This window comes from Stenella coeruleoalba (assembly GCF_951394435.1).
Source record: "Stenella coeruleoalba genome assembly, chromosome: 3".
Lineage (NCBI taxonomy): Eukaryota > Metazoa > Chordata > Mammalia > Artiodactyla > Delphinidae > Stenella > Stenella coeruleoalba.
The window spans coordinates 159,335,021-159,350,816 of record NC_137148.1 but is presented as its reverse complement, the minus strand read 5'-3'; the positions used below and the strand labels follow the sequence as shown (position 1 = coordinate 159,350,816).

General features: G+C 37.2%; 1 protein-coding gene across 2 annotated transcripts in view; it reads right to left on the bottom strand.

The window, feature by feature from the left end:
• The window catches only part of LOC307183920 (uncharacterized protein), a 284,255-nt gene that overhangs the window by 166,005 nt on the left and 102,454 nt on the right, over nt 1-15,796 (bottom strand). Inside the window, exon 7 of one of the 2 annotated variants that reach the window (XM_079917091.1) lies at nt 15,214-15,437. The exons of the other annotated variant lie outside the window; for it this stretch is intronic. The gene's annotated coding sequence lies outside the window, so the exon portion shown is untranslated. Of the gene's footprint in view, nt 1-15,213; nt 15,438-15,796 lie in introns of those variants that run through there. 2 annotated transcript variants of the gene reach the window in all.

Here is a 15,796-nt window from a genome sequence, read left to right as displayed (position 1 = left end):
GCTTTTGCGCAGCAAAGGAAACCATAAAGAAGACCAAAAGACAACCCTCAGAATGGGAGAAAATATTTGCAAATGAAGCAACTGACAAAGGATTAATCTCCAAAATTTATAAGCAGCTCATGCAGCTTAATAACAAGAAAACAAACAACCCAATCCAAAAATGGGCAGAAGACCTAAATAGACATTTCTCCAAAGAAGATACACAGACTGCCAACAAACACATGAAAGAATGCTCAACATCACTAATCATTAGAGAAATGCAAATCAAAACTACAATGAGATATCATCTCACACCAGTCAGAATGGCCATCATCAAAAAATCTACAAACAATAAATGCTGGAGAGGGTGTGGAGAAAAGGGAACCCTCTTACACTGTTGGTGGGAATGTAAATTGATACAGCCACTGTGGAGAACAGTATGGAGGTTCCTTAAAAAGCTACAAATAGAACTACCATATGACCCAGCAATCCCACTACTGGGCATATACCCTGAGAAAACCATAATTCAAAAAGAGTCATGTACCAAAATGTTCATTGCAGCTCTATTTACAATAGCCCGGAGATGGAAACAACCTAAGTGCCCACCATCGGATGAATGGATAAAGAAGATGTGGCACATATATACAATGGAATATTACTCAGCCATAAAAAGAAACGAAATTGAGCTATTTGTAATGAGGTGGATAGACCTAGAGTCTGTCATACAGAGTGAAGTAAGTCAGAAAGAGAGAGACAAATACCGTATGCTAACACATATATATGGAATTTAAGAAAAAAAAATGTCATGAAAAACCTAGGGGTGAAACAGGAATAAAGACACAGACTTACTAGAGAATGGACTTGAGGCTATGGGGAGGGGGAAGGGTAAACGGTGACAAAGCGAGAAAGAGGCATGGACATATATACACTACCAAACGTAAGGTAGATAGCTAGTGGGAAGCAGCCACATAGCACAGGGAGATCAGCTCGGTGCTTTGTGACCGCCTGGAGGGGTGGGATAGGGAGGGTGGGAGGGAGGGAGACGCAAGCAGGAAGAGATATGGGAACATATGTGTATATATAACTGATTCATTTTGTTGTGAAGCTGAAACTAACATACCATTGTAAAGCAATTATACTCCAATAAAGATGTTAAAAAAATAATTTGTTCCTTTTTGTTGCTCGGTAGTATTCTATCATCAGATTTTATCACAATTTGTTTCAACATTCATCCACTGAAAGACATTTGAGTAGTTGCCAGTTTTTGGCTATTATAAATAAAACTGCTATGAACATTTATGTGTAAGTTTCTGTGGGAACTTAATTAAGTTTTTGTTTCTTTTGGATAAATGCTCAAGAGTACAATTACTGCGTTGTAGGGTGAATCTACTTTTAGGATTAAAAGAGACTGTCAAGCTGTTGATCAGAGTGGCTAAACCATTTTATTTTCCCACCAGTGATGTGATATAATTTTTCTATGTACTCGCCAGCATTTGATGTTGTCACTATACTTTAATTTTAGTTACTCTCTGACATCTCATTATGGTCTTAATTTGCATTTCCCTAATGGCTAATGATGCTGAGCATCTTTTCATGTGCTCCTTTGCCGTGTGTATATTCTCTTCCATGAAATGTCTGTTCCTGTCTTCTGCCTATTTTCTAGTTGGATTTTTTTAAGTTGTTTGGAGAGTTTTTTGTATATTATAGATACAAGTCATTTGTCTCATATGGGATTTTCAAATATGTTTTCCTACTGCGTAATTTGAGTTTTCATCCACTTAAAAGGATCTTCTATGAAGCATTTTTAACTCATTTTGATGAGATCCAATTTATCAGTTTTTGCCTTTATTGATCATACTTTTGGTGTCAAGTCTAAGAATTATTCCCCTTGTTCTAGATGCCAAACATTTTCTCCTATTTTTTTTCTAAAAATGCCCTGCTTTTACATTTAAGATTATGATCCACTTTGATTTAATTTTTGCGTAAGGTGTGGAGGTTAAGGTTCATTTTTTGTTTGTTTTTGTCGAGGGATGTCCAACTGTTTCAGTACCATTTTTTGAAAAGTCTATTCTTCCTTGATAGCTTTTGCACTGCTGTCAAAAACAAGTTATGTGTATTTATGTCAGTCTATTTCTGGGTTCTCTATTCCATTCCATTGATCTATGTATCTACCCTCCATCATTACTGCAAAATCTTGAAATTGGGTAGATTAATTCCTCCCATTTTCATCTTCCTTTACAAGTTGTTTTAGCTATTCTTCAGCCTCTTCTTACCATATAAATCTTAGAATAAGCTTGTCTATATCCACAGAAACCTTGAGGGCATTTTAAGAGTAATTGTGTTAAGCCTCTTAACTTGGGGAAAATTGACATCTTTACCATGTTGTGTTTTCTAATCCATGAACAAGGTATGTCTCCCTATTTGTTTGGGACTTAAAAATTTTTCTTCATCAGCATTTTGTAATTTTCAGTCTAGAGGTCCTATAAATGTCTTATTGGGCTTATATTTAGGTATTTATTTAGGTCAGTTGTAAATGGCATCACATATTTTTATTTAAGCTTCTACACATTTGTTATTAATATATAATTTGATAAAATTGTGGTGATCTTGTACTCTAAATCATTTACAAACTAATATTATTTCTCAAGCTTTTTGTGGATTCCTTGGTATTTTCTCCATTTAGATTATCATCTCATCTTCAGATACAGACAGTTTTACTTTTCCTTATTCAGTATAATAGGATATATTACTATTCAACATTCAGTAGGATATGTTCCTTCCTATGCAACGTAGTAGGAATAGTCCTTTTATCTTTTAAATAAACTTTTTAAAAATTTAACTTTTAAATTTATGTATTTATTTATTTTTGCTTTATTTTCTTACTAGACCCTCCAGTGATATATTTAATAAAAGTGGTGAGAGCAGATATCGGTGCCTTGTTTCTGATCTTACAGAGAAAGCATCCAGTCTTCCACAGTTAAATATCATGTCGGTATAGGTTGTTTGTAGATCATCTTTATGAGTTTCAGTATGCTCCTTTTCTATTCCTAGTTTGCTTGGAGTTTTTTTCTTCTTTTTTTAAAATCATGAATGGGATTGGATTTTGTCAAATGCTTTCTCTGCATTAATGGATAGGATCACATGACTTTTCCCCCTTAATCTATTGGATATGGTGGATTACACTGTTTAATTTTCAAATATTTAACCAACTTTGCATAACTGGAATAAATCCCACTTGGTCATGGTATATTATTCTTTTCATATATTTCTGGATTTAATTTGCTAATATTTGCCTGAGGGTTTTTCAGCCAATTTCATAAAAAATATTGGTCTGTAGGTTTCTTCTTTCTATACTATCCCTGTCTGGTTTTGGTATCAAGGTAATACTGCCTTCATAAAATTAATTAGAAACTGTTCCCTCTACTTCTATTTCTTATCAAATCATGTAAAATTGGTGTTAATTCTTTAAGTCTTGGGTAAAAGTGAAACATCTAAGCCTGAACATTTCTTTTGGGAGTTTTTAAATGAAAAACCAGTGTTTCTAATGGTTACAGGAAAATTGAGATTATCTATTTCATCTTGGCTGAGTTTTGGTAGTTTTGGGTGTAGAAACATTGGCCCATTTCATCTACATTTTTGAATTTGTAGTGTAGACTTGTTCATAGTAACTTGTCCCTCATTAACCTGCAGGATATGTCATGGTATCCCTGGTTGCATTTCTGATATCTGTGATTTGTGCCATCTCTCTGTTTATCTTTATCAGTCTTGCTAGATCTTTATTGGTTAGATTGCTTATTTCAAAGAACCAGCCTTTTGTTTCATTGATTTCCCCCCCTATTTTCCTGTTTTCAGTTTCATGGATTTCTGTTTCATCTTTATTATTTCCTTCTTTCTGCTTGTTTAGTGTTTTTTCCTCTTCCTTTTTTACTATTTTAATATAGAAAATTAGATTATTGCTTTGAAATATTCTCTTTCCCAATTTAGTGCTATAAACTTCCCTTTCAGCATTGCTTTCACTTCATTCCGCAAACTTTGATCTGTTATATCTCCATTTTCTTTTATTCTATGCATTTAAAAATTTTTTTCTTGATGCTGTCTTTTTTACCCATGAGTTATTTGGAAGTGTGATGTTTAGTTTTCATGTGATTGAAGGTTTTCCTGTTGTCTTTCTCTTATTGATTTCTAGTCTGATTCCATTATGGCTAGAGAACATACTCTCTATGATTTTAATTCTTTTAAATCTGCTAACGTTTTTTTATCGCCCAGTATATGGTATATGAGTGAATGTTCCATGGACACTTGAATATGTATTCTGCTCTTACTGAGTGTGTTCTTTAAATGTCAGTTATATCCTGTTGATTGATGATGTTTTCAGTTCTTCCATATCCTTGCTGATTTTTCTCTCTGGTAGTTGTATAAATTGCTGTGTTGAAGTCTCAAATAATAATTGTGGATTTAAAACTTTCTCCTTTTACCTTTTTCAGTGTTTGCTTCATGCATTTTGAAGTTCTGTTGTTTGGTGCACACACATTTAGTATCACTAGGTCATCTAGGTGGATTATTCCTGTTATCTTTAGGTAATGACCCTCTTTGCCCCTAATAATTTCCTTTGCTCTGAAGTCTACTTTGTCTGATATTAATATAGCCATTCCTGCTTTTTCTGATTAATGTTCACATGATATATCATTTTCATCCTTTTACTTTGAACTACCTATATCATGATGTTTAAAGTAAGCTTCTTATAGACAGTATATAGTTGGATCATGCTTGCGATTTTTTAATCTACTCTTCCAATCTCTGTCTTTGACTTGGTTATTTAGATCATTTACTGTTAATGTAATTATTGCCATGTCAAAGATTTGGTCTACCATGTTATTTTTTGTTTTGTCTTTTACCTTAGTTTCTCAATCCTGTGTTTCCCTTATTTTTCCTTCTTGTGGGTTACTTAAACATTTTTTAATAAGTCCATTTTAATTTAATTCATTTATAATCATTTGTGTATACTGTTTGTATAGTTTTCTTAGTGGTTGCTTTTGGCATTACAGTATACATATGTAACTTATCATAGCCTACTGGAATCAGCGTTTCATTACTTCAAGTGAAGTTTCAAAATTTTACTTCCATTTAGGTCTCTTAATATTCCCCAGTTTTAAAGTATGATTTTCTGTAGTATTTCCTTTCTCTACATTGAGAACCCCATCAGATGGTGTCATCATTTTTGCTTTGACCATCATATAGAATTTAAGAAACTCATGAGGCTAATGATAGTCTCTTATATTTACCCCATTTGTTTTCACCCATTCCATTGTTCCCCTTTTCTTTCTGAAGTTCCCAGTCTTCTGTTATTGTTTATGTTTTCATAACAGTAGGTGATATCTTGGATTTCCAGTGCAACTGGATATGAGTTTCAGGAAACACTGAGCCTGGCTCACTTAATGCTACTGAGTTGGAGGGTTTGTATACGTTGGGCCTGTTGGCACAGCAGATGCTAGCAGATTAGACTAATGTTGATGGGACTAGTGCCACAGGAGGATGGGTTCCCATTCAGGCTATGCTGCTGCTACAGTAGATCAAGTCCCCCTCTACCCCAAGTGTGGGGCAGTGACCTGCTGCTGTCACTGCTTTGTATTAGGCTCCTTTTGCCTCAGGTGTGTGGTGGGATCCCTTGGAAGCTGCTGCTGCTGCTGCTGTCAATCACAAGGTTAAATTCATTTCAGAAATACTTAAGTATAAATATATAGCCTGGCTCTTGTAGGACCTCTGTTTTTTTTTTTATTGCTTTCATACAAATTATCCCAAATTTAGTGACTCAAAACAACGTAAATTTATTACCTTACAAGTCTGACATTGGTCTCAATTAAGTAAAAGTGTTGGCAGGATCAACAGATGAATGGATAAAGATGTGGCACATATATACAATGGAATATTACTCAGCCATAAAAAGAAATGAAATTGACTTATTTGTAGTGAGGTGGATTGACCTAGAGACTGTCATACAGAGTGAAGTAAGTCAGAAAGAGAAAAACAAATACCATATGCTAACACATATATATGGAATCTAAAAAAACAAGAAAAAATGGTTATGAAGAACCTAGGGGCAGGGCAGGAATAAAGACGCAGCCATAGAGAGTGGACTTGAGGACACAGGGACGGGGAAGGGTAATCTGGGATGAAGTGAGAGAGTGGCATGGACATATATACACTACCAAATGTAAAATAGCTAGCTAGTGGGAAGCAGCCACAAAGCACAGGGAGATCAGCTCTGTGCTTTGTGTCCACCTAGATGTGTGGGATAGGGAAGGGAGGGTGGGAGGGAGATGCAAGAGGGAGGAGATATGGGGATATATGTATATGTATAGCTGATTCACTTTGTTATGAAGCAGAAACTAACACGCCATTGTAAAGCAATTATACGCCAATAAAGATGGTTAAAAAAGAAAAAAAAGTGTTGGCAGAGCTACATTCTTTTCTGGAGGCTCTTAGGGGTGTTTCTGTTCCCTGGACTTTATCCGCTTCCAGCGGTCACTTGTAGTCCTTGACTCAGAGTCCCCTTTCTCCACCTACAAACCCCAAAATGTTGCATCTCTCTGATTCTGCTTCTATTAGGACATCTCTCTCTTTCTCTTTCTACAGTTGGGAATGGTTTTCTGCTTTTAAGGACTCATGCAATTAGATTTGTTCCATGAGGTAATCCAGGATAATCTTTCTATCTCAAGGCCTATAACTTCAGTCATATCTGCAAAGTCCTCTTTACCATGTAAAGTAACATATTATTGGGTTCTAGGGATTAGGGTGAGGGCATTTTTAGGAGCCATTATGCTGCCTACCACACCCTTAACAAGTGACCTTGAGAAAATTACTGAGACTTTAAAGCCTTACTTTCCTCAAACATAAAATGGAAAGAAAGATAACTAGTTAATATCATGAAAGTGAAACAGTATATATGAAATCAACTAATTCAAAAAATAAGATTTCTTCTTTTTCTTTATGATTGGCATGATTCTCAGAGTTCAGTTACTTGAAGAGTTACTTTGTTTTAAACAGAACTAAGGCATTTCAGGGTTCAGGTGCTGTAAGATTGTCTGAATTATCTGAGTAACAATTAGCTAAGCACAGGTGTAAAGCATTTGATTTACTCCCTGGTGTCCTTTATCTTCTCATCCCACTAAACCCATATCCCTTGTCTAGCTCCAGCCAGTAGAGTCAGAGCTTGTTTTACTGTTTAACTAAAGTTCAATTTAAATTTGCTCTACCTCTCCAGATTCTCAGCCCTGGTTGCATATTATATTCACCTGGGGAGATTTCAAGACCTACTTGATGCCAAAGTTTTACCTATCATGGATATTTGAGGAGGGACCTGGAATGAAATGCTCTAGCTTATGGTTTGGGGAGCCAAATCATAGTCTACACTGAGCCAAATCATTTGCGAGATCAGCTCTAAAAAGCAATTTATCTGTGGTGACTGATGCTCTTCCTTTGTCAGTATGCTTGTCCCTCTCTGGGGGAAAAGAAGAAGGGGAAAAAAACCCCAGCGGTTGGGCTCCCTGAATTATAACCTGATGCTGTGGAATTAGTGTTGGCTCAGAGCGCACATCTTCGGATACCCATTCTCTCTCCTGCTTCCTTGCATGAGCTTATATCTTTGGGCAGTTTTTCATCCACCACCCTCTTTTGCTTCTAATCTTAGCAAGTAAAGTCTCTCCTTAATGAAACAGCATTTCATGAGACTTACTGGGAGCATAGGTCTGTTCCAGACCTATCCTATGTTAGCTAAAGCAGATATAAGTGATGTATTTTTGGCATTCATCCTTGTGGGTTGGAGAGAGAAGACAGAATTTTATCCTTTAGGTGTCATATGACTGGGCAAATGGGCTCATTCCCTCTACTGCCTACCATGTAAAATACTGAGGGTATTACCTCTAGAAGGTATCTTCTAGGTATCAAAATAGCTCAGATAAGTCATATTTCTCAGTAAAAGGTGACAAAACTATGGCTTAGGTGGTGAATTTTCCATGTCAATTTGTCTGGGCCACCATGCCCAGTTATTTGGTCAAATATTATTCTGGATATTTCTGTGATGGTGTTTTTGTGTTTTTAAAAATTTTTATGTTTTATTTATTTATATTTTTGGCTGCATTGGGTCTTCGTTGCTGCACATGGGCTTTCTCTATTTGCAGCAAGCGAGGGCTACTCTTTGTTGTGGTGTGCGGGCTTCTCATTGCGGTGGCTTCTCTTGTTGCAGAGCATGGGCGCTAGGTGCACGGGCTCAGTAGCTGTGGTGCATGGGCTTAGTTGCTCTATGGCATGTGAGATCTTCCCAGACCAGGGCTCAAACCCGTGTCCCCTGCATTGGCAGGCGGATTCTTAACCACTATGCCACCAGGGTGTTTTTGGATGAAATTCATAATTAAATTTGTGGTGGACTTTGAGTAAAGCAGATTATCCTCCATAATATGCATGGGCCTCATCCAATCAGGTGAAGCTCTTAATAAAGACTGACCTCCCTGTCACAAAAAGGAATTCTGCCAGAAGACTTACAGAAATTGAACTGCAACTCTTCCGAGTCTCTAGACAGCCTAACCTGCAGATTTTGAATTTACCAAGCCTCTATTATTGTGTGAACCAATTGTTTAAAATCTCTCTCTCTTTCTCTATCTTTATATAGATATGGATATAGATCTAGGTATCAATATCGATATCTAGATCTATATCTGTCAGTATATATGGGCACATTGTATACACATGCTGTTGGTTCTGTTTTTCTGGAGAACCTTGACTAATACAGTGGCCCATATAAATAAAAGGATGAACCCAAGTTCACCCAGGTAGAAAGTAGTACAATGAGAACTGGAACTTAAGGCCTCATGACTCATTCAGCTGTGAACACTGACCCAGAACTGGCGTCCGCACACTCTGGCCCACTGATCAGATCTCGCTTGACTCCTGGTTTTGTACATAACGTTTTGCTTGAACCCAGCCGCACTCATTCATTAACGTATCGTGCATGGCTGTTTCTGTGCTACAGCAGCAGATGGGCAGTTGCAATGGAGACGTATGGTACAGAAAATCCAAAATATTTACTATCTGACCCTTTACAAAGAAGATCTGCTGACCCCTGCTCTAGGATGCCATCTGATTTCTGATAGCACCGAGGAGAATAATTCATGCACATTGGGATAGATTGTTAATCTCATGTCCTCCTTAGGTCAAAGATCTCTTAAATGCTCACCCTTGCAATAGCCAGCTTGGGGAGCATTGTCTGAGGATGCAGAAATTTTTCTTGCCAGGTCTTTCCAATCCACACTGCTCCCTGACTATGGTTCTTAAAACCTTTTTTTTTTTTAAATTTTTATTGGAGTATAGTTGATTTACAGTGTTGTGTTAGTTTCAGGTGTACAGCAAAGTTAATCAGTTATACATGTACCTATATCCACTTTTTTTTTTTTTCTTTTTTCAGTACGCGGGCCTCTCACTGTTGTGGCCTTTCCCGTTGTGGAGCACAGGCTCCAGACGCGCAGGCTCAGCAGCCATGGCTCACGGGCCCAGCCGCTCCGCGGCATGTGGGATCTTCGCGGACCGGGGCACGAACCCGTGTCCCCTGCATCGGCAGGCGGACTCTCAACCACTGTGCCACCAGGGAAGCCCCACTTTTATTTTTTTTTTTGGAGTCTTTTCCAAATAACCCATTACAGAGTACTGAATGGAGTTCCCTGGGCTAATAAGAGCAGGTTCTTACTAGTTATCTATTTTATGTATAGTAGTGTGTATATTTCAGTCCCAATCTCCCAATTTAGCCTCCCCGCCACAATCCCCTGGTAACCCTAAGTTTGTTTTCTACATCCGTGCCTCTACTTCTAAAACCTGTCTATTTTAACCAACTACCACTCATTGCTTACTGTCTCTGGCTTCATGTACTTGAGAATAAATCTACTTCTTGTTCTATCCTGGATGACATGTTCCAAGGACTGAGATAATATCTTATTCTACATAATTTGTCCTTGATATTGTCTATCTTGGGGTCTTCATCTATGTCCCAAAGAAGACAGTCACTCTGTCTTCTAGTACTACTATTAATACCACATTTTATGGCATGAATTTGACCCAATGTACTGAACTATCCCTTTAGAAGCTGTATGCAACCTGTCACTGGGTTTTAGCACAGGGGTAGAACTCAGATTAGTGATCATATATAAACAAATCTACTTGACCAGAAACTTTTTGTCTCACCATTTATTACACAAGTAACTTCTGTCTTTGCATCTATGATGTAAATATTTTTAATCTCCTAAATTATCTGAAAAATTATTTAGAGCTTCCATTTCAGTAGGCATTGGAATTGCTGTGTTATGACTATTTCATTATTTTATTTCCAAGTGTTAAATTAGGCTTCAAGCTTTGGCCAAGAGTAGACAGGAAAGGGTTTCAAAGAAATGAAGAGTGGGAAAAACTTCTGATGCAAGGGAGACTTAATAAAGATTTGATTTTGAATCAATAATTTATAATAAAAGTTTGAGTTTGAATCAATAATTTATGTCATTGCAAAATAGCTCCCTGGTAAAATTCCATTCTTTGGTAATCATTAAGTACAGAAATTAACAATCAAAATATGCAGTGACCTTCTTCATTTTCTAAAAACAAACCTATATCTAGATGAGAGGAGAATTCATCTCATAACTCAGGCTCTGGACTTACGACTCCAAGTTCTGTCTTCTTTCAACCATACCTGCTAAGTTTGTCTAACTTCTTGAGCATGAGGTAATGGTGTCAGCTTTCATCCCCTTCCTCAGTATATAGCTTGGTGAGTATGAGTAAGGGATCTAAAACTTGAGAACCTGGGTTCAAATCTTGACTCTAAAATTTACTTGTTGAGTACTCTTGAGCATGTTATCTGTTTTTGCCTCAGTTTTCTCATCTATAAAATAGAGATACCATTACTTCTCTCAGGGAGTTGCTATGAGGGTGAAAGAGAAAATTCATACAATGCAAGAATTTATCAGTTCTTGGAACACAATAAATACCGAAAAATAATGTTAGCCATTATCAAGGCCCCCTCATTTTATGGATAATATAGATTAGTTTATATAGGTCTAATATTTACATATGCATAAACATTTTGTACCTATGTGTGTGTATACGTTCTTCTTAGAAATTGAGCAGTCAACATTCACATCTAAAAATCTGTGCTCTGTGAAATGTAGATCTCCTGTGTACAGACACAGTGCTATAGTTATCTATTGCTACATAATAAAGAAGTCCAAACTTAGTGGTGAAATAAACAAAAATTTTAATATGTGCCCAGATTCTGTGGGTCAGCAATTCAAACAGTACACAGAGGAGATGGCTTGTCTCTACTCCATGACTGATATCTGAAACCTCAGCTCATGAGGATTCGGATGGCTGGAGCTGGAATCATCTAGATAATTTTAATTCACATGTCTGGCCCTTGAAGACTGGGCCCAACAAGGACTGTTGACTGGAGTGCCTATAGATGGCTGCCCAGGTGGCTTGGACTTCTCATAACGTGGTAGTTAGGATTCAAGATAGAGTATCCCAAGAGAATGAGTGTCCAGGGTTGAAGCATTCCACGAGAATCATGCAAAAGCTGCATGACCTTTTATGACCTAGTCTTAGATGTTACATAGCATCACTTTCATTATATACTATTGCAGGCGTTGGAGACCTTTTTCCATAAAGTGTCAGACAGTCAATATTTTAGGCTTTACAAGCCATACAGTCTCTTTTGCAACTACTTAGCTCTGCTGCTGTGATGTGAAAACAGACACAAACAATACATATACTAAGGAACATGGCTGTGTTCCAATAAAGCTTCATTTATAAAAGCTGGTAGAGGCCTAGACTTGGCCCACCAGCCATAATTTACTGACCCCTGCTCTATTGTTTGAAGCCATGGAAAGCCTGCCCAAATTCAAGGGAAAACGCCCACAATCTGGATGCGAAGAATGGCAGTGAATCTGAGACCCTGTATTAAAACCACGACATATGGGATATTTATAAGAGGATCTGTCTGCATACCTTGTTTCTCCCATGTATGGTGGGTATGAGGTATTGGGACATCTTACATCTCTGTAAGCCTGGGTCAGGGTCAAAGTTGGAATCTGAACTCAATGACCTTGATTTCTGGAATAATCGGTAACTCTAATTATGATTTGCTTACACTCCTTACCCCAATAAATATACCACAAAAGATAGATTTCAAGTAAACAATTGCTTTATGGCAAATTTTTATCAAGTCTCCATTGACTGAATTATTCCATTTTGGTTGGAAAGCATGAGCTTTTTTCTTTCCTAAAGAGATCTGCAACTTTTCAGATGTGGCATTTCATTCTACTGAGAGGATGATGTAGGTTTTTATAAACGGAAAAAGCAGGGCAGGCTGAGTTCACTCAGATCGTACTAGTGCTTAAAGGAATAACCGAAACTGGAACACAGGCTTCCAGGTTTTCCTGTCCTGTGCTCTTTCCGGTAGGTGCCATTGTCTGCTGGGTCTGGCGGTAATAATTTCTGACCTTTACCTCTCTACGCTCTTGTGAAGTGGTTTGGGGCTTTGTTAGCTTTCTTATGAGTTTGTACTAAATTGTGTCCATAAAGTAGGCTGAATTCCTCAGGGAAGGATGATAGCTGTTACTGTGTTATTACTGCAAATGTTGTGTTGGTTACCTTTTTTTCTTTTCTTTTGTCCAGTTGTATCCTGAACTTAAAAGTTATATTATCCGAAATGAAAGATGTGCATCTGGTAGAAAAGACTAATTTAAGGGATGAAAATTCCTGATGATTGCTTCAGTCAACCCTTAATACACACTGAGCTTCATTAGTAAATAGACAACTCTCAGACCATTCCCTTGGAAGAGGTCGCATAATCAGGCTTTGTGTTGATTTCGCATTCTGTTCGGTAGAGACAGAACAAATTAGAATAATTAGCTGGTACAGGAAAGCACAATGAACTTTCTTCTGTTTTTGTGATGCATCCCATAAGGGTTGAAAATGAGACTGGAGGTAAGAACGTGAAACTCAGAAGAGCAAAGGAGAGAGGATATTGTTTCTTTGAAAATATTCTTTCAGTGTTGGCCCAGAAGAAATATGAAGCTGAGGAAATTTTTTTTTAATGATGATTTTTGTGTTGATGATGTGAGTGTGGAATTAGTAAGAATCAGGAAGCAAGCATCCTTTTCCACCAAGGACTTGGGAGCAAATGAAGCCATAAATACTCCCTGCTCTTGGAAACCCTTTTGGAGCAGTAATCAGAGAAGGGTAAAGGCAAAGCCTCAGGGTAGAGGTGTTCAGAGCAAAGGGATAGGAGGAGAACAAAAGGAGAGTGGATATGTTTAGAGCTGTCATTTTGAAATTTACCTGCTTCTGATTCAGTGCTGCTTTGCTGCTCTGTTGGTCCAGTGGAAATCCTCAAAGCAGGAGCAGCCAGCCGTATTTTAAAATAATAAGGTTAGAACAAATGACTTTAATCCAGGTCTCTTTAGCTCAAAAGCACAGAGGAGAGTGTGAGGAAAGAGTGAGGCCATGAGGAATTGTTCACTGGGTACCTTTTCCCCAAACCTCACTAACTGGGAGAAACTGACCACTGGGTTATGTGCCTTGAAGGAAAGCAAATATGTTGAAAGCAAACAGTGTGGAGCTTGTTTAGAAAGCAAGCTGTATCATTTGGTCACCTGCTGATGATAATAGCATTGGCTGAGACCTGACCATTTACAATGAAGGCACTTCTGTAGGTAATAAGTTCCAGGAGGGCCCGAACTGAGTATGTCTGTTTCAGCATTTAGCATGGTTTAGCATCTGAGAGGCCGGTACATTATTGGCATATAGTACACTTAAAAATGAATATTTGTGGATTGTCTGAATGAGTGGATGTGTGTGATTCACCTCCTATTTGCAGGTCCTATGCCCTGCAATGGATTTTCAGTGTCAGGTTGTGAAAGTATTTATGACGGGGATTGGCATTGTTCCCTATCTAATGGATAAAGATTACACATGAAAGGACTTTACACTGACATCCCAACAGCCTCATAGGAATTACTTAACAAAAAAATAAAATTGGATTCTGTATAATTTCTAATTTGTAAGCTGGCCAGAACACTGGTATTTCAGCCAGTCCTCTGGTAGTTCCGATGACGTCCCCATGATCACCCAGGCATAATCAGAATGGCTTTAGGATTTGGGAGCCAAAATGTTCCTCAGTATTTACGGCTTTGCTAGTCCATTTAAGAAAATGGAGTATTGAAAAAATAGCTTCAGACACAATATGGCATTTTATGATTTAGCATGAAATCTGAGAAATATAGAGGTTATCGGAAGCCTGCAATGGTAAAGTTCACTCTGCTATTGAAGTTATTGTCTTTAAACAAAGATTCTACATCAGTAATGCTATATATATATATATTTTTTATGATATTCAGGTTAATTTCCTATTCTCTCTAAGGAAGTAATTGGTTGGTTGGTATGGGAGATGGTGTGGCTTCCAAAGGTGAAAAGTATTATTTTGTTGTAATTTCCAGCTACCTAAGGATGGGAGAGGCCCAGGACACTGCAGTCAGTATATTATGTGGAGCAGGTTATATTGTGGTTTATTTATGAACTTTTACATGTTTATTTTCTATGCAAGTTTGTGTGCTCCTTTTTGAGTTTTGGTAGATAAGTGTTTTGTAACTTTGGAATACTTGGAGTTTTTATATATATATATATATATATATATATATATATAACATATATATATATACATACATATATATATATATATATATATATATATATATATATATATATATATATAAATGTAGTAGTTAAAGCCGTGGAGAGTGTACTAGTCTACCTAGGTTCAAATTCTGGCTTTACCCTATGACTTCCCTGTGGCTTCCTCTGCTCACCTATTAAAAAGGAGGATAATAAGACTGCTGTGGTGAGTTACATACTAAGTGCTATTTAAGCATTTGCTATAATGATCATGTATACTCGAAGGCAAGGAACTTGCCCCTTGATCGTCTCTGTATTCCTAGTGCTTAAGAATTCCTAGTGCTTTCCTAGTGCATTGTCTTAGGATAGAGATAGCTCAGTACAGTTCTTCTCACTATAAAGTACTGTTACGTTGAAAGTCTTTGCTTGTGTACTAATAATCTATGACATATCTGCTGAGGACAAAGAAAGGAATAGTTTTAAAACTGCAATGGATAACAAAAGATTGTATGATGTAATGCCTTTATTATGTAATTATAAAACTAACAAATGATCATGGTAGAAAATATGAAAAACTCCTAGACAAAAGAGAGGTCAACAACATTTAGAGTAACTTTCAGAATGTAGAGTTGTCCATGAATATTAGTGCTTTCATATTTTCCAGGACTTTCAGTAGACTCTGCTTCTTAAGAGTCTATTCATGATATTTTACTTTAATGATGTTTTCATCATGGGGACACACACACACACACAGAAATCTGTTAAAAAAAAAAGACAGACATGTAAATCACTGATGTTTCAGATAGCCACATGAAATAAAGTGAGAAAGGTCAACAAGCTGAAAGAATGTGGAGTAGCATCTCCTTAATTGCTTACATAACTCTGATAATTACCTCTTTGTGGATAAAGTAATTAATGGGGAATCTAATTTAAGAAAAAGATATGAACTGCTTGGCTTCTCGAAGCCAAGTATTTCTTTCCACAAAAGGTTACTTTCCACGGCCATTCTTCCTTATTACCCGACAGGGAAAGAGTATTGTATGGCAAAGGATCTTCCTGAAGGAGGGTGCTTCCCACACTGATTGTCATAAGTGACTTCGCGATTACTGTTGCTGTA